Here is a 12,819-nt window from a genome sequence, read left to right on the forward strand (position 1 = left end):
GGTTTGGTGGGAAGCTCTTCGGAAGGGCTATAATAACACTAAACCGGGGAGGGTGCAAAGGATTACATGCATTGGCATCACCGGAGCATGTAAAACTTGTCCCAGTGCTGCCCTGAATGTCCTTGTGCACTTACTTCCCATCGATACGTTTTACGTTATTTCCATCGCAGCTCAAAGTGCAATCAGGTTAAAGGAAATTGGCCGCTGGAGGCAATTTCTAAAGGGACATAGTAGCATTTTCGGGCAGTTAACACCGTATATCTCCGAACTTCGAACAGATCTCTCCATCCGCAAGCTAGAGTTTGAGGGTCGTGTTAGGGTCTTTCTTTCCAAATGGGCAGGATTGGATCGAGTGGAAAATCTACACCGAAGCTTGCATCTCTGTCTTCACTGACGGTTCTAAGATGGAATCGGAAGTCGGAGCAGGGGTTTTCTCTAAATCAGCCAATTTATCTATCTCCTTAAAATTGCCGAATACTGCTAGCGTATTTCAGATAGAAGTTTTTGCGATCCAGCAGGCATGCGAAGTGCTTAGGGAACGCGAGGGCGAGGGAGATATTAACATTTTCACCTATAGTCAAGCCGCGATTAAGGCACTGGCAACGCCATGGTGCAGAACGAAATTAGTAAACTCCTGTAAGAAAGAGATTAAATCTCTTGGGTGTGCAGATAATATTTCTCTGATCTGGGTTCCACGACATAGGAACATAGAGGGAAATGAAATTGCTGATGAGTTTGCCAGAAAGTGGACTGAATTGGCCTCAGAGATCTCCTACCCGGTCGTCGGCATACCCCTGACTGTTGTTAAAGGGGAGCTGCACAAATGATTTCGCAGGAAATCGCAGAAAAGACGGAGCTCCATTTCTTTATGTGCTATTTCGAAACCCCTTTGGCCTCAGTACAATATGCAAAGGACTCAGAAAGTCCTTTGGACTCCACGCCATTCAATTTCCTTACTCGTTTACCGGTCACTGGACGATCGTCACACACGCGTAAAAGCTGGGGTTACCATTTAACCTCCATTGCAGGAGCTGTGAGGACCTTTCAGAGAAGGCGACTACTGAGCACTTTCTCTGTAAATGTTCGCGGTTGGCTGCTAGATGACTGAGGTGACTGGGCGCTCCTTTCATCGACAGCCTGGGGCAGGGCGCCAACCTAATTATATCAACAGCTCTGGCAGGCTGTGGATATCTACCTGTTGGAGGTCTTATAATGGTATCAAAACTGCGCTTTAGTGCTACTTGAGGAGTGCCAGACCGGCACTTCAACCATTTCACCTACCTACCTGCCCGAGTGCAATTTAAGTATATTGAGGAGGATACGAGTAAATAAATATTCATGCGATCTGACTCATATATTCCCACATTCCATAAATGTACCGATCTATAGTTTTAAGCCGACTTCGAACGGCAAATGGTTCTTCATGAGGAGCTTTTTCATGGCAGAGATACACTCGGAAGTTTGCCATTGCCCACCGAGTGGCGACCGTTAATAGAAAAAAAAACCTTTCCTATAATTTTGCAGTTTCACGCACGAGAATTCGAAAATACCCACACGGCGGTCGCCTATTACCCACTAAAAATAGCAAGTCTATTGACGATGTCCCACCCTTATGAGTTAGCCATTGCATTTCCTGCTATTATTAATAAAACATTTCTGGTATTGTTTTCCCTTTTCTAAGTAAGTTTCACAGTAGGCGAAATTCCAATTTTTCTTTTATTTAGCTGCAAAAGCATTCTCAGAACCTCTATCAAATAGCAAACAGCGGCTTTGTTTAGTCATAGTACTTTTCAAACCCATAAATATGAAGTACAAAGGGGCCAAAGAACTGTTAATCGGCTTTTAGCGAATTCGAATGAATCAGCTGATTTGCTGACGTTGTAAGAGAAATAAAGCCGCTTGTTTACAACAAAGGTCGGCAAAACCGGAAATTGTGTTGGTGATATACGAAGCAATCAACACAACCTTCTTCGCTGAATAATAAAATACAATGTTACGCCTTCCACATCGCTGTTTCGTCAGATCCCATGAATAAACAAGCAAAAGAAAGGGGAACCACTTGTCTGTAAAGAGAAGGAGGAGGCGAAAGCAATAGAAATTACCAAGCGCAAGAAATTATACACACACACACACTTCCTTGCTACTGCATCATTCATATAACACAAAAAAAACTGCATTTGATGGACTTATATTACTCTGTGCTTTAACAATTTAACACGCGGCACTTTATTTTCATTAGTTTGTTTAATTTTAATATCACAATATTGCCACGCCACTCACGGAATTTTTACAAACATGCAATTTCTCCTCCTTTTGTTTGTTTTGTGTTGGAAAGGAGCCTGACGTCAGACTTGTCAAAATCGCTAAAAATAAAGTAACTATGTTGGGAAGACGCCAACTGCAGTATTCAATTCACCTTGAACTTCGCTCATGTTACTTCGTCGCAAAGATGATCTATTTCACCATTAACTCTGGTGAAAAATAAAATTCTGCTGGCAACTTCAGCTGCCACGTCACGGGGGATTCTGCACCATCGTTTCACATGCATTCACACACTCGTTCAATCAGTCGTTGTTCAATGAAGAAGACATTGAGTTGATTTTTTCCGTGTATCACTAACACAAGCTTAGTTTTTTCGTAACCAAATCACTTCAGCCTACCAGCTGAACCTGTCAAATTTCCGGAGATGCGGTTAACGGTTTGGTTTTGGCCGCACCTTCTCTGTTCTTTTCGCCATGACTTCGTTGCCGTCTGCATAAATAATCAGATGCGACACTCTCTCATTTTGTGTCAGAGAGCTCACAGGAACTCGTTTCATTCCTTGGCAGTATTGTCAATTCTTGGACATGTAAATATGTATTGTTTTTTGCTTGAAAAGCCTGGTGTTATTTTTGTTCTGCTTTAAATTATTCCCACTTTTTATGCTATATTAAAAAAGAGTTATTTATTTTATGCATTTCTTGGTAATTATGTATTTCGTGTGCATTGCTTTGTGTTGGATGACTTCATTGAAATCTTAATTTTTGAATAGTTTGCTTGTTTGTATATTTTACGCTGATTGGGCATGCTTTTATTTTATGTATGAGTATATGGGTGATTTAATCCTGGGGAACAGCGCACTAAATACTAACTTCAGTGGTGCTGTGGCAACTGAATATTCTTAATAATTGTTCAAAAATACCCAATCAAAGTTTCTTCCTGTGTGGCATTGCTGCCGAATGTTATACAAAATGCAGTAATGCCACACCAGAAGAAACATCTATTGGGTATTTTTAAACAGCGCTCTGACGAGAAAAATACATAGTTTCGCTTCTAGTTATCAATTGCCGACTGAACAACGCCTTATTGGACGAGCGTAAGATTACTTGTGAAATAAGCGGGCCACGTCGCCGGGTACTCGGCAGCCAAAGTTGCTCGCACAATTTTGTTTTTCGCCAATCCCAGTGGTAATCTATCATCCTTGCTCTATTACGTAGCAGCATAGCTAAGGTGGAAGATTGATGGTGACTATTGGCTGTGCGCAGACCTAAAACAATGCTCGCCGGTAGGAAATTTCGCTCGAATGAAGAGGTTATCGCTTAAACTGAAGCCTATTTTTAGGCAAGGGATAAATCGTTCCACAAAAGTGGTATTGAAATGTTAGTTCGGCGCTGGAATGATTGCGTTGCTCTTTATGGAAATTATTGTACGTTGATGAATAAATCTAATTTTGAACAAAAAAATAGGTGTTTTCTTTGTTAGACCCGGGACTTTTCAGCCTTTATGTTATTATGTCTTATTTAATGATTTTATTTAAAGCTTTCCTCGTTTTTCGCTTTCCACTTAAAACTGTGAAAAATTTAGAGTTTAGTTGTACTTTGGATTTCCCACTCCGAATATTTTGAAGAAAAAACTTCTCCACGAAAATTTAGAATTGGAAGATTTTACTTATATAGCGTTTTTCAATAGGTGCGCTTCAACTTTTTTCCTATAGGAAGGACGAACGACGCAATATTTCTATTTTTCGCTTGTCATTTGTAAACTTCATTAGTATACATTTCATCATGGAACGCTACACACGTGAACAACGATTGCAAATCGTGCAAATTTTTTTTGAAAATAATCGTTCTGTTGCTGCTACTTTAAGAGCATGATTTTCCAAAATATCATCTTCAGTGATGAAGCTCACTTTTGGCTCAATGGCTTTGTCAACAAGCAAAATATGCGTTACTGGGCAGAAAGCAATTCACACGTGATTCATGAGGCACCATTGCATCCCGAAAAAATCACTGTTTGGTGCGGTTTATATGACGGCGGCGTAATTGGCCCATATTTTTTCGTTGACGAGAACGATCGCCACGTTACTGTGAATGGAAATCGATACCGCGACATGATAAACGATTATTTTTAGCCGCAATTGAATGGTGTTGCACTTAGACGACATGTGGTTTCAACAGGACGGGGCCACAAGCCACACAGCACACACTGCAATTGATTTGTTGAAGAGTAAGTTCGATGAGCGCATTATTTCCAGAAATGGACCGGTCGAATGGCCGCCGCGCTCGTGTGATTTGACGCTTCTAGACTATTTTTTTGGGGTTATGTGAAGTCATTGGTCTACAGTAACAAGCCGGCGACAGTTTGTGAGCTTAGAGCCAATAGTGAACGCGAAATTGCTGGAACTTCGGCCGATTTATGCAAAAGAGTGGTCGAAAATTGGGTTCAACGATTGGACTTCGTAAAACGTGCACGCGGTGGTCATGCAAAAGAAATTGAATTTCATACTTAAATGTATATGTTCAAACTCGATAATAAAAAAAGTTTGTTAAAAAGTCAAACCGTTGAAGCGCTCTTACTGAAAAACGCTTTATTTATATTATATACTAGCGGACCCTTTGCCTGCTTCGCTAGGCATATCAAAATTAGAAAGGAATAATTAACACTCGATTTAAATTCACTCTATGTGTATTTATTCTTTTTTTACAATGTAAAATTAATGTTAATTTTAAACTTGAACTAACGCAAAGCCTTTTCGTAAGCTACACTTTTTGTTTTGCCCTGAGTTGTGGTATAAATAAACAGAACTGATGGCTTTCCTATACGTGAACATGATACATATAATTGTCTGTGGGAGAAGCATGGATATTCTAAGTCAATTCCGCATAATTCCAGCAATTGTCCTTGTGCTTTGTTTATTGTCATTGCAAATGCAAGACGTATTGGAAATTGCAATATTTTGAAGTCAAAGGCTAAATCTGGTGGAATCAGCGGAATACGCGGAATCAATACGTCTTCCCCTTTGAATTTTCCTTTTAAAATTGTTGCTTCAATAAGATTATTCATGACCTTTTTGACTGCTAATCTTGTTCCGTTGCACAATCGTGGCTGATTTAAATTTCTAAGTAAAATAATTGGTGCACCAACTTTCAATTGGAAGCGATGAGCCGGCAGTCCTGGTAAATCCAAGGAATTTAAAAATTCTGTTCGATAATTTACAGGGTCATCTTGATTTATAACTGTATCAATTGATTTAAATGTTACAATCTCACCAGACACATCATTTAAAATATTCGCATTCAATTGACCAACATCCTTATTTTTCGCAGCCAGTATTGCTCTTTCAGGTAACCAATTGTGATTTTGATAATTTTGCGCAATATTTGGAAAAACACGTGAAACTAATTCTTGTTTTGTCTGTGCGAAATTACAAAAATTATCTGGCAAAGTGATTAAGCCAGTAGCAGCATCAATAGGAATTTGTCCATTTCATATCTTCAGAAGTTGTCTTGAAAATTCGTCAGCCGATGCATAATTTTGCAAATAAACTCGCAGATTTGTTTTCAAAGTCAAAGTTTTTACGTGCCTCCATAAATGGGATGTCTTTAAACATGCTTTTAATTCATCTGCTGGTGTTGAACGGGGAATTACTGGCAAAGTTTGACGAAAATCACCAGACAATAATATTAAAGCTCCACCAAATATTCTTGATTATTACGTTTTGCTCGTCGACTTTCGCGTTTTCTTTTCTTGGTTTTGGACTTTCACCACAAAAAAATTACGCAAACCCATGAACAAAGTTATAATAATAGAAACCTGATCTTAATACTCGAGCTACCATCAAATTATCACATTTTATTTTTTAAGGGAACATTTGTGGCGACTGTCGATCCATATTGATGGATTTCAAAAAATGTATGGATTCAACCGCTGAATAATTTCGCATATTTTAAATCCATCTAAACTTTTACATTTGCGCATTTATATATATGTATTTAAAATTTAATTTAAGTAAACGGCGGCCGCCGTAGCCGAATGGGTTGGTGCGTGATTACCATTCGGAATTCACAGAGAGGTCGTTGGTTCGAATCTCGGCGAAAGCAAAATTAATAAAAACATTTGTCTAATAGCGGTCGCCCCTCGGCGGGCAATGGCAAACCTCCGAGTGTATTTCTGCCATGAAAAAGCTCCTCATAAAAATATCTGCCGTTCGGAGTCGGCTTGAAACTGTAGCTCCCTCCATTTGTGGAAAAACATCAAGACGCACACCACAAATAGGAGGAGGAGCTCGGCCAAACACCTAACAGAAGTGTCCGCGCCAATTATTTATTTATTATTCAATGGAATGGAATCAAATATATTTAACGAATTTTTATTTTATCTAAATCATAAAACGTTCAAATGAAGCTCAAAATATTTTTCCGGTTTAAAAAAAAGCAATGTGCTTTGATGCCGTGTCACGCATGCATAAAAAGGAAAGAAAAGAGAGGACAACTATTGCGTTACCAATAATACAGTCGCATACGTCACTCGACATCGAAACAATGTTATTCATGTCTGTGTATATTCTATTCATTTGCGTGTATTCTCATTCCGAATACGTAATGTCCGTATAAGGGAAACACGCAAATATTGTATTTTTCACACTTACACAACGCACGCATACTTTTACCGATTTCTTTAAAACTTCACATAAACCGTCTATGGACTAATACCAATGATCTGTGAAAGTTTGATTGAAATCGGTGAATTCGTTTAGGCGTGAATCGGCGACTAGCGAACACAAATAAACGTCTCCATTTTTATATATAAGATGTATACATATACAAATCCCTGCGAATATTTATTTTCGTCCCGGGGCTGATGGTGTATCTTTTTCCAAATGAAAATCGGGATATTCAATTCTTAATGGTGATCAATTTAGACTTATCGTATTTTAAATTGAAGCAAAGCAACGAAAATTCAAATAGATTGGGCAATCCTCATTATTTTTGTTTAGAATCATTCATGATCTGAGCCTTCGGTTGGTATCTCGGGAATAAATTTAGTATTGTTGGCTTCCAATGCCTTCGATTGAGGTTTATCCGCAAAGCATTTAGGCTCTACATACCCCTGCAAATAAAAGTCCAAAAATGTGATATCATACGACCTTGGTGACCAATCACTGGGCCGAGATGAGGAATAAATCGCTTACCGAAACGACAACGCAGTGAATCCTTTGCTTCACGGGCTAAATGGCTGTGTGGCAAGTAGCGCAGTCCTGTTGTAACCATAGATTTGATATTGTAGAGATTACGGGATTCAATTTCCGGTATCCAGTATCCAAACGTAGTTTATCATGGCGCGATAGCGTTGGCCATTTACTGCTACATTGGCGCCAGCCTTGCCTTTGAAGTAATGTTCCTCCAGTCCATTGACGGCACCAAACGGTTCTTTGCTAAAGATGTAATGGCTGTTCTTGAATAGCTTCGGGCTACTTTTCAGCCGAAATACGGCAATTTTTCTTATTGACGTAGCCCATAAGCCGGAAATGGGCCTGCACGCTGAACACCATAAGTTGGTCTGAGCGCGCGATGAACACTTTTCACAGTGCGTCGATTTTCGTAAAGACTTACGCCTCGTAAGTTGTTGAGGTGATGAAATTTCAATGAATACTAAAAAAAAATAATGTATTTAGTTTAACCTTAGTCACGCGTGATTTGTCGACGAAATCATATTGGAAAAAGTACCACCAATCTGATCACCTTTTCAATCAAAATTGAACCCTCCGCTGTTTTTTCTATGGGATATGAAAATAATCATTGCGTGACCCCATATAATTGGTTCATATAGTCGATTCTGAACCCATCCCTACCAGATGCGCCTAAACTTTTAAAAGCGAAAAACTTTCACTTCAGCAGCAACTCCAAAAATGTATAAAATATGTATTATGGTAACAGCATAACAACAACAACAATAAATTTAAGGCATAAAAAGGTTATTCAAGAGATCTGATTAAACACCTGGTCACCCTAACATACTTGCGAAGCTAAAAGGCTAGAAGCCCATCTGACTGCTGCTCTTACTTAGAAGCAAATATTGGGTTTTTGTTTCGTGGTGAGAAAAACGTCACCTGGAACTACTTTAATTGAATTGAAATGCTTGAACATTTCCGATTAGATTGGGAAGAGTGAGCAACCTGCTGTAGAGAATGAGAGGTGACGAATTAATATAAGAGGCTTGTGTGAATAATTTAAATGTTGTTACGGATATTTGTTTTTTTTTTTATGAGGCTATTGCAAAAAATCATTTATTTAGGCTTTAGGGCATAGAAGGGCTGTTGGTGCTGGAGAGCAGCCTTTTACTAGTAATAAACAATACGAGTACGGAATGCGCAGTAATGAATTAAAGCATGTAAATAAACTGGGCGTCTATGCAAGGCATTCGCTTTAGACCCGAACTAAAAGAAACAAGAACTCTAATTTCGATGCGTATGACTATTGCAATGCGGAATATATACATTTAACAAAAATATAGTTTGAAAGAAACTTAGCTGCATTGTCAACATTTTGTTCGAATGCAGTCAACATATTACTTTTGTAATACAAATTTCTTTCGCATCGCATTTACTATTCGCATTCATTATAAAGTAGCCCGCCAGTTATTCTCGGCGCGGAAATCATTTCCATCATCGATTTCTTGTATTTTCGAAACTGAGCCAAAAACATGTGAGAATAAAAGTGTGCTTTTACATTTTTAAATATTTCGTAACGTCCTTGGCCACTACATAGTATCTTGAAAGCATGAATGAAGTTCTTAATCACCGATTAGCAGTCATTCACCGGCATCTGGAAAGCGAGAGAGCACATCTCTGTGAGTAAGAGAAAAGCGTTTGCGCGCTTTGTGAGTACTCGAATTGACTACGAATGTTTTTCGAACATCGACAGCCAGTGCTGAATGAAATTTTATTTGTTGTAGTTGTAGTTGGCAATTAAATGCCTACTGCTTCAACCCGAAGCAGAGCACATAAACGTGGAGCGCTGTAGCCTGCGAAGCTGATAAACTTTTTAAATGCAGTTCATAATAATTAACTTACAGTGAATATTTATTTCTTTATAAACGAAAAATTGTAATACCACATTTTTATTTGTTCTATTACACTATGCGGCAGTAAAAGTTATACAGGGAAAATTTCATATATGCAAGTGAAACTATAAATTTTATATACATACCAACGCATCTACAGTTTTTCCTCTCCTCACCAATTTAATGTTGTAAAGTACTTTAAAGTTTCAAATGTTTAACTTACAACAATAACAAAAATGTCTACAATATTAATATGGTTGTGTACTTTACGCTAGGACAAGTACAGTCCTTTGAAAAATTTATCTCTCAATGTCCTTCGAATACCCTACTCAAATGTTAAAATGTATATATATGCTAAAGGTATATACAGTTATGGTCAGACATTTAGCGTACTTTATATTGTAATATACTGATAAATAATGCAGTTACTTCTAAGAGATTGCAAATTTTCCTAATTTTGTGTTCAGCATGATAAGAGTTATTTATGGTCACTTCAAATGCCCAAAAAATGACCGTTATAATTCTTTCGTATTTGTTATTGCTTATTTTTTCTTGAGTTCTGTCTCAATTACGTTGGACCACTATTTAGCGCACTTACACGTGTTTTTCTCTTACATACGATCGGTTCGGCAAATAACTATTTTTTGTGGTGAATATTTAATTAATAACGTCTGTTATTTAAATTTTTTTCTAAAATGGCTAGAGGAAAGTGTTGCTCAGTTGAACAAAGAAAAATAATATGGAACCTTTACCAAATGGGGACCAATCAAGTGAAGATTTCCAGAATAGTGCATTGTTCAAGAAATGTGGTATACAATGCCATCAGAGATGTCAAGTCGGATGCTAATTTATTAAAACAAAAAAAAATTCGTAAAGCTCTGCCACTTAAAAGTTCCCCCCGTGAGGATCAAATAATTGTAAGGAAAAGTCGATCGGATCCTTTTATGTCTTCATGAACGATAGCGGCTGAAGTAAGGGCAGAATTAGGCTTAGTTGTGTCCAGTAAGCTCGTGCGAAGGCGTCTGAATGAAAATAAAATATTTGGTCGCATAAGCAGAAAGAAACCGCTCCTATCAAAAAAGAATATTAAAGCGCGTTTATCATTCGCGCGTAGGCACCTCTCCGAAAAGACAGAGTTTTGGAAACGAGTACTTTTTACGGATGAAACTAAAATAAACCGCATCGGTCCTGATGGAAAAACGTATGTACATCGTGAAAAAAATCAGGAAACCAATCCACGGTACACAAAAAAGACGGTGAAGCATGGCGGTGGGAATTTAAAAGTTAGGGGGTATTTTTCGTGGCGCGGGGTTGGGCCGCTGGTCAAGATAGAAGGAAATATGGATAAGCATATGTATCTGAATATACTTAGAAATAATATGGAGCCATATTCTTTCGAGTTTATGCCAGTAAATTGGATATTTATGCACAACAACGATCCCAAACATCCTGCGGAAGTGGTCAAAAACTGGCTTTCGCAGGAAAATATTACCCAGCCCGATTGGCCAGCACAAAGTCCGGATTTAAATCCAATCGAAAACTTGTGGAATGATGTGAAGACGATGGTTGGACAAAAAAAATTTAAAAATATCGATGAACTTTGGGAAGGTGTACAGGAAGCATGGAACTCTATTCCATTGGACAGGTGCCAAAAGTTAATAGAGAGTTTACCACGCAGGTGTGAAGCAGTTGTACAGAATAACGGCTATTCTACCAAATATTGATATGGTGAATAATAATAGTCAACAATATTTTCTCAATTCTTCCAAATATTTCATATTTTTTACAGAAATCAAAACTGGGCTAAGTCTTTGTCCAAATTCCACTATGACCAAATAAGAATTACTTCAATTTTATCATATTTTTACTAGGGAAAACTGTCTACTTTAAGTTATTTTGTCTTATAATAAAGTGTTAAATATATTTAGATAAAAAAACTGAATTTAATTTGGTTTCATATTATTTCATCGAGCATTATATTGAACTCTTTTTAAGTGCGGTAAACGTTTGACCATAGCTGTATATATGCGAGACGTATATATATAGTAATACGCATCTAAAGTTCGTTCTTTTTGCTATATTGCGCGCATAAAAACGTAAAAAAGTAGTTGAACTTTCCTTTAAGAAATAAAGTATACGCCATGGATACCTCTCTTTATGTTTCCCCTTTAAAACTTCGATAAAGAAATTGAAGAAATCAAATTGATGGAAAAATTGCAAATGGGCTTGCAGCATTAGTATATGAAATACATAGTTTCACGTGCATATGGCATTTGTTACTTTTTTCGAATGGTGCTACTAAAGTTTTGAACGTTTTTCGCTGATGCCCTTAGTGAGGCATACATTAGAGGGGCATACTATAATGGAATTTAAAGGATAATGTGTTAAACAAAAAAAAATTAATTTTGTATTTGGCGTCTTCTAGGGCGATTCAAATAGCAGAGAGAAAGAGAAAAATCAAACATTCATCAGTACTATTATGACCAAAGTATGAAATATTCCATTCGGGGCACGTTTGTCTACTGATTGTTTGCAATTGAAATTTGCAAAAGTAATCATGTGTTTGAATGTCTCTGTGTTCCGGCACCCAGATTAGGTTAATAGAAAAATACTATGGAAATATTTTTGTAAAATAGCTAAAACTATTTGACTGTTTCATACCAGTGTTTACATGATAGAAGCGATTTCATAGCTATCTGACTATCGGAGTAAATGAAGATTTCTCTAACTGTGACTATGTTGTTATTCAGCACTAAAAGGTATTCTGCGAATGGCAAGATTTTGCTTGGACTACGCTGCAATGATCAGGCAAGTGAAAGGATATATTGGTGTCTATAGTTTCGTAATATACTTCACTTCCCACTTGATCACTGAGTTTTGGGGCATCCGTATATTTACTGATCCCGTTTTCATTATTTATTACACCACTTTCCCAGTGCTCTCTGCATGGAAAATGCATTGTACCTATAAGGCTTAGTTATGTATTCATCGAGTCGCAAAAATCAGCGGTGTTAGGAATACCAGGAAACAGCCAGTGAAATATGTTGGCAGCTAAGCCTCATTTCAAGCATGAGTAGTAGCCCTTTTTACTCTGTTTTGAGCCTAAAGTTTCCATGAAAGTTTCCTGCTTGTTTTTTAGCATCGCCAAGTGTAGCTGGGTGACGAATCTCCGTTTAACGTTACAATGTGTGGCTTTAGTCAGTGCTTTATCGTAAACTATATTCTTCGTTTTTGTTGTCCAGCTACAGCTTTCCAGCGCGAACATGACACATATTTTTACGAATAACTCAACTCCAATACCATCCAGCGTTGAAACTAAACTTAGAGCCCATTCAAAGTATAACCCTATTGCAATCGAATGAAAACAAAATGTCAAATGTGCACACGCCTATGTGCAGCAAAAAACTCAAAGAATTTTCGACATGGGAGCAAAGCTGCAATCGTAGCAGACAGCCAAAAGTTCGGCATGCACGAGCAAGGCAACAACATTTATCGTTC

Source organism: Anastrepha ludens, chromosome 4, assembly GCF_028408465.1.
Source record: "Anastrepha ludens isolate Willacy chromosome 4, idAnaLude1.1, whole genome shotgun sequence".
NCBI classification, from domain to species: Eukaryota; Metazoa; Arthropoda; class Insecta; order Diptera; family Tephritidae; genus Anastrepha; species Anastrepha ludens.